The sequence below is a fragment of the Akebia trifoliata genome, chromosome 8, assembly GCF_017979445.1.
Source record: "Akebia trifoliata isolate Shusen 1 chromosome 8, ASM1797944v1, whole genome shotgun sequence".
NCBI lineage: Eukaryota > Viridiplantae > Streptophyta > Magnoliopsida > Ranunculales > Lardizabalaceae > Akebia > Akebia trifoliata.
Window position 1 is genome coordinate 3565686 of NC_141382.1, and position 7338 is coordinate 3573023.

Below are 7338 nucleotides of genomic sequence, written 5' to 3' on the forward strand. Positions count from 1 at the left end.
AAAATCTAAGGATAAAAAAAATTATTCAAGAACTTAAAGATGAGTGATTTTTGGAAGAAAAATCAAGGACTTTTGACTAAAGATTATAGATGAGGGTGTTCAGATAATAGGTTGGGACAATGATTTTAGGAATAAAAATCGAGCAACATAGCAACCAATTTTCTATTAGGCAATTATTTAATAGAATTTCGCTAAATTCGGATAAGTTCAAGAAAAATTCAAAAACTAAATAAATAAGAGTCGTGATAATCTGACTACCCCACATGGCAGACTCAATTGACTCTCCTAACATGACAAGTTCAGGAGTTGAAAATCTATAACCCTCAGGATACATGTTTTTATTGGGAAGTGTAATTGTGTATCTCAGGACATACATATCTGCAGCTCTTGAACTTGTTACGTCAGGAGAGTCGATTGAGCATGCAGCGTGCCACATGGGATAAGTAGATAATCACGATTCAATAAATAATGCTTATGATAATCATCTTCAAATTTTCTAAAAACCTATCTTATTCTTGAGGTTTGAAAATTAAAGTTGATAAACATTTGAGGTTGAAAAGTAAAAAAAAAAAAGAAAAATTACCATATTCAACGTTTAATTGACAAACAACCAATTTAATAGGTTGGTCCAAAATATTTTTATGAAGAGAATTTCTATTGGCACACCAACTTTTACTTATAACACAACAATCCTTGTGAAATGAAATGTTACATATAGATTAATGCGCTATAAGAAAAAGTTGGTGTGTTGAATATTTGAAAAAATTATGATTATACGCAGCACTTTCAAAATTGGGGTATCTCAAATATTCATCAAAATGTGAGGGATATATCTAAGGATATCTTCTTTATTTATTTTTTTGATAAGGATTATTTAATAAGGGGTTGATATTCTAGGTAGAAAGTCTTCGCTTGGTCAATACTCGGTTGACGTGTAACGGACACGAAATCATAGATCTGTTTTCTTGAGATATGCAAATGCTTTATAATGATTTGCAAGTATGAATCCCGAGAAAATAGATCTATGGTTCCATATCCACAACACATCAGCCGGGTATTAACCGAGTGAAGACTTTCTAGTTAAAAATCATTATTCTATTTAATAACGTGTTAATGGAATTAAAATAATTTGATTTCTGCGTGTTAAGTAAGATATCGATATATCATATATTATTAATCCAAGCCCTTTTATAAGTAATAATATATTTACGAGGGTCCATGCCAGAAATTTTTTCCTATCTTTTCAAATGGATTTGCTTCCACGCATGAGTCATGACCTTTAAATAATGGAAATTGGGGGACTTTGTTTGTAACTGTGTTCACACTGCATTGATGTGGTGGTGAATGGTTATACATGTGTTTCTTCAAGATACGAGTGAAAATCATTTATGGTTATGTGCGCATCTCCTTATCAGCGCAGTGTAGAACGTAGTGAAAATCAAATTTCCTTGGCACGACTCTTAAATAATTGCTTAAGGTCATGTGTCACGATGTCAACTTTTTTTTTTTTTTTGGGTCTGTCCAGTAATAATAAGACACTTCCCAACACTCCCATGTTAGTGACAAATCTAGTCGGCTTTACGATTTGATTGAGAATTTGGGTTTTGAATGATCCAGCTTGATAATTCATTGGAGCGATTTTGGATCAACTATATGATAATTTGAAAGTAATTGTGTCAATATTATGTTTGTACATATTTTATTTAAAAATATATTGTATATCTTTTTTTTTTATCAAATCAAATTTGATTAGATTAAGTGCATCTAGAAATATTGATTTTAGCATCAAATTAGATCCACAGATCTAGAACACAAAATCTTATATTGAATCGTTTTCAAGGTTAATACAATAGATTTGGTTAGGTGTAGGTGTCAACTAGCTTAGTTGGTAAAGTCATTTGATAATGATAACAGAGGCCTGAACTCAAATCCTATCGTCACCGAGTTACTAAACTCGTTAAAAACATGCTAACTAATAAAATAAAAGGCGTTGGTTGGGTTCGCATCTACTAATTTGTTGTCAGATCCGTGCCTATTGAGTATCGACGTGAACAACTCGTCAATACATTGATGACTCTAAAGAAGAAGATATAGCGAACCATGTCCAATCCAATTGCCATTTATATGATATATACTTCTCATCATGATTTTAATCCTCCGAAAAGACCAAATCGATTTGACTAGTCATTCAGTCTTGGAAGTATTTATGTTGTTTTTCCTCTATCAACCAACCACTTCAACAATGAATTTTTTAAAACATCGAGCATTAATTTTAGATATTAAAAAACTCTACCAATATAAAACAATTTTGGTGTTTGGTCAATATACAAATGTAATTAATTTTAATATCTGTGATTTATATAAATTGAGATTTTATGATTGTAGTATCAACCAATCTAATATGTAATAGAAAAAAATTGTGATCTCAAAGATTTGGAGTCGACTAAATCAATTTTACTCTATTTCATTTAGCCAAATCCAAATTATCTCCATATATATCTACGTTCTTTTGGATTTTCTTCGTACTTTTTTGAGATAAAGTCCCCCAAGTTTTACTAAGTTAGTAAGAATTCCACCCTTACTAAGGGTTCTTAGACTCACATCTTGACATCCAAAAACATGATTTGATGCTTTAGGGTTGTAGAGGATGGAATTCTATGATTTAAAAAAAAAACAAAAGAAAGTTATTTTCATGGTTGAATTTCATTTTTTAGGTTTAGGAGTTATGTGGAAGTGCAGTTGCCATCCATTTTCAAAACCTTGGATTTAGTTCAAAACAAATTATTTTTTGACTTTTTTTTTTGTGGTGTTGAATTCTTGATGTGGTAATCCATTTAAGCAAAACAACTTTTAGTAAGGCTGAAAATCTTACTATGTTAATAAGAAAAGGATTACACTTCAAGATATTTAACTTAAATATTTATTTTAATCGGGATTATAATCTGCATTCTTTGAATATGTTTAAATTATTTCAAATGACTTTATCTTAATTTATCAATAATCGAAACTATTCTTACATTTTTCTCAAGAGCACATGAACATTTTTATCTTTGATACATTCAAATTTTTGTAGGAATCGACAATCTGCACATCTCCTAAATCCAATTGTGTCGCACTACTTAAAAGATGCCTGTATAATTGCACTCCCGAATTAAGGGCTTCTCTCTCTCTCTCTCTCTCTCTCTCATTGGAAAAAGAAAATGTTGAAATGTAACTTTATATAATTTATTAATCACAAGTTATCCTTTGCACCGCAACAAAAAAAAGAAAAAAGAAAAAAGAAAAAAGAAAAAAGAATTATGCTGTGTTTGGATTGAGAGAAGTGGGGAGAAGAGAAACTTATTAAGAGAATAGAAGAGAAGGGAAATGAAGATAAGAGAATATAAACTCAATTTCTCTCTATCATGTTTGGATTGATGGGAGAGAATTTGGGATAACTTTGAAATTTTAAAATATCTTAAAAGAAATCTAAGGGTAGAATTAGCATTATAAAATATTTTAAAAGGATTTCTCTCTATTTTCCTTCTCTTATTTTCTCTCCACTTTTGAAAAAAAATAAAAAATTACATTTTTTTTTCCTATCCTCTTCTCTCTAATTTTTTTTCTCTTCTCTTTCCAATTTAACGATTCAATCAGGAGAAATGAGGAGAAACTCATTTATTTTCTCTTCTTTTCTCTCCCTTTCTCTTACTTTTAAAAACAATGTTAAGGGTGAGGTGCAAAGGAGTGATGAGTTTGGAGTCCAACTCAAAATCATTTGACAATGAAAGGTGAGACCCAAGAGCTTACAGGAGAGAGACAAGGTAATTGCTCTCAAATTTTAATTATATGTATATAATTTAAATATATATTTATTTATTGAAAAGGATTTAATAGGTTGTTGGGAAAGCAACATCCTACGTGTGAATGGAATTGGATTGAACCGATGAAGGTTTATATCTTAATGATTGAGTTCGAAAGATTCCATTCAAAATGTTACGTTTATAGCGTGAAAAAGACGCTGATATTTTAACTCTAAATTAATTAACTTTTGTACTACTCCAACATCTGACGTCAACAATAGTTGTGTAATAAATGATTTTGAATCTGAGCGTATTTTGGTAAAAAATAATTTATATATTTTCCAAGGTCATTTTCGGTACAAAATCCAATTTCAAAGTTTTATTTAAAGAACTACTATTATCATACAAACTTTTACTAATGCCACACCAATTCCTATATAAATAATTAAAAAAATTGGATACAATTGGTGTGGCATTAATAAAAATTGGTGTGGTAATAGAAACTCTTTGTTATTGTGAAGCCCACTAATGAACGCAGGGGACCGTTTGTTTAGGATTTTTAATTTGATTTAGTTTTCCTCATAATCCAATTCTACATTCCAATAGCTAAAGTTAGTTTAGAATTATATTATTTGTTTCGTCAATTCTCATGATTCGAATTTGGATTTGCAGTTTGTCACTATAAACAAATCAGTTTTATAGAATCAATTTTTGAGAGGGTCTTTAAGTCATTTATGATAGTCTTGGAGAAGAATACTTAGTCAAGGGGCATATCATCACTTTGGAAATATGATTACCTAATATTGATCAAAAGTGAAATTATTTCTTAGAAAATATCTTACTTCTTTATAATTAAGTTATGCAATTTTTTAAATTACAAAAATATCTCCCTTTTATAGTATCTACACATCCTCTTTACATATATATTTTTGATTTGCCCCTTTACATATTTTAAATTACAAAAGACCCTCGTAATACATATGCATTTGTACATTCCACCTATTAGTAACTAATAAGCATAAATGGATCCTTTAATTTAGTAATTTAAAAAAAAAAATTATTTTATCACAGTCACTTGGTGTCAATACGATATTGACCGATACAAGTAATACAAACATGCTATATTCAATGTTTCGTATCGATCTTTGGTTGATACCGATACGTATCAATCTTGGCCGATATTGATACATTCCAATATTTTAAACCATGGTAACAACCAGGTTTATTGACCTTTATAAGCAAGTATGCCACTTTGTGCCTTGAGGCATGTTTGATAAACTACACACGTCATCGTAATCAAGACTAAGCTTTTCTTCTAGAATCATGATAATCTGACTACCCCACGTGGCAAACTCAATCAACTAACCTGACGTGATAAGTTTGGGAACCGTAGATCTACACTCTCAAGATACATAGATGCACTTCCCCATAAAAAGTGTATCTTGAGGAAATCGTGTATCCCAGGAACGTAGATCTAGGGTTCTCAATTTTGTCACGTCAGGTAGTCGAGTGAGTCTACCATGTGGGGTAGACAGATTATCACGATTCTGTTTTCTATGATGTTAAACTATCGCCTCTCCTCCACACAAGAAAAAAAAAAGAAGAAGAGAGAAAGAGAAAAATGTATCTCATAATTGAGTGTACAAATTTTAATAATAATTACGTCCGAATGAGTTCTTTAAATGTTTTGGTTGAAATACCTTGTGTACTTTAATAGTGCACTCACAAGAATCACAATTTTCATTAATAAATATTAAATTATTATTTATATTATTAAAAATTATTATAACTCCTTAGCAAACTTTATTTTTTAAGATGATAATGTGTATAAAAATAATAATATTATTTTAACTACTAATTTTCTTTAAATTTCTATAACTGTTTTTTTTATTATTATATATATTTAGAATACTATATATTAACTAATAAATATAAATAAATAAAAAATCTATAAATTTTCAAAAAATATCATTACTTAAAGAAACACGTGCATCACACCCTCGTTGACCATGACTAGTCGAAATTAATGGTCCACTACTAAATTTGTCTAAAATAACTTTTTTGAGCATAGGGACCTACCTCAGTGGTCGGTGGACATTATATGTAAGGATGCTTCTAAGCAAATCATGTATTTTTTTTTGGTTGGGGGTCTGCCTAACTCCCATTTAACTGAAAAAAAAAAAAAAAAAAAAAACAAACTTGCCTCTTCTAAGCCACTAACTTCAAACAAGGACGATAAGATCTTGTTTTATCGTTTTTTGATTTTGGTCCCTAGAAGTCACTATTAGACATGAGGATTCAAATCTTCACAAAAATACCCATAGATGATACAACCAAATACATTAGAAAAAGTACAGTTCAGAATGAGATTTTAGAAGAAAAATAAAAATAAAATTTTTCTAAGACTTCTCTGAAATGATTTCACAAGAGGTTTTCTGTTGTAAAATATTTGCATTGCAAAACATTTTTAATGCAAATTATTTGTGGTGTACTAAGCACGACCTTAACTTTATAACTTTTCGTTCTCATTGTATTTAAGATAGTTCGGGAACTAATTTTGATCAGTATGAAAATGAAAATATTTAAATTGTTGTTATAATGGTATAAAATAATTAGAAAAAATGAAAATAAGCTTGAGAATAATAAGGTTTAATGAAAATTTGGGGCTTTTTTATGTCTTCCAAATTTTGATGTGGAAATCTTAGGAATCAAGAAAATTTGGGGCATTTTATGTCTTCCAAATAATAGTCAAACTTGGGTTAGGTTACATGGAAAATGTGTTGAGCCTGAGCTAGGAAATCTCAACCAGAATTGAATTCGGGTTGAGACTTTGGGCAATCCAACTCAACCCGATGCTATTAAATACATATAAATATTTTTATTTACTTAAAAAAAAATAGTTTTCTCTTCGAACATATATATGCAAAACTAAGGAAAAAAATATTTGTATTGATTTTTCTTTTTATATTTAAATTTGTTGCTATATATGTTTAAGTATATTATTTTGCAGATATTTGAAAATGAAGAGTCAATTTTATATAAATTTTGAAGAGAGAAAAATGAGTTCAATTCGCCCAAATTGCCTAACTTGAAAATGAAATTAAGCTTGCACAATGAGGTCAACCCGTCCAAAATTACCTAACTTGGGCTTAACCCGAGCTCAACCCGATTTTAAAAATTCAATCTCGGGTTAAGCTTGGGTTAATGAGCTCGAACCCGATGATCGGGTTGAGGGTTCTACAACTTGGATTGAGCCTGGGTTGACCCTCCAACCAGCCCAGGTTGCAACCCTAATAGCTGGGCATGTTAATGGGCCTGATTTTGGCCCATACTTCGAGGATTTATGAGGTAGTATGTAAGGCCCATTTTAGTTATTGACACATGCTAGGTCTGATTCATGTTTCGGAATGGGCTGGGAAGCTAGTCTGATGGTGGTCCAGCCCGATGGATTTAATAACTGATGATCTAACCCATAAATAGGCCCAGATACTTGCAGAATGGGCCTACATGTTCAACAGCTGTACCCATTGAAGACAATTTCATATACAACCCTTGG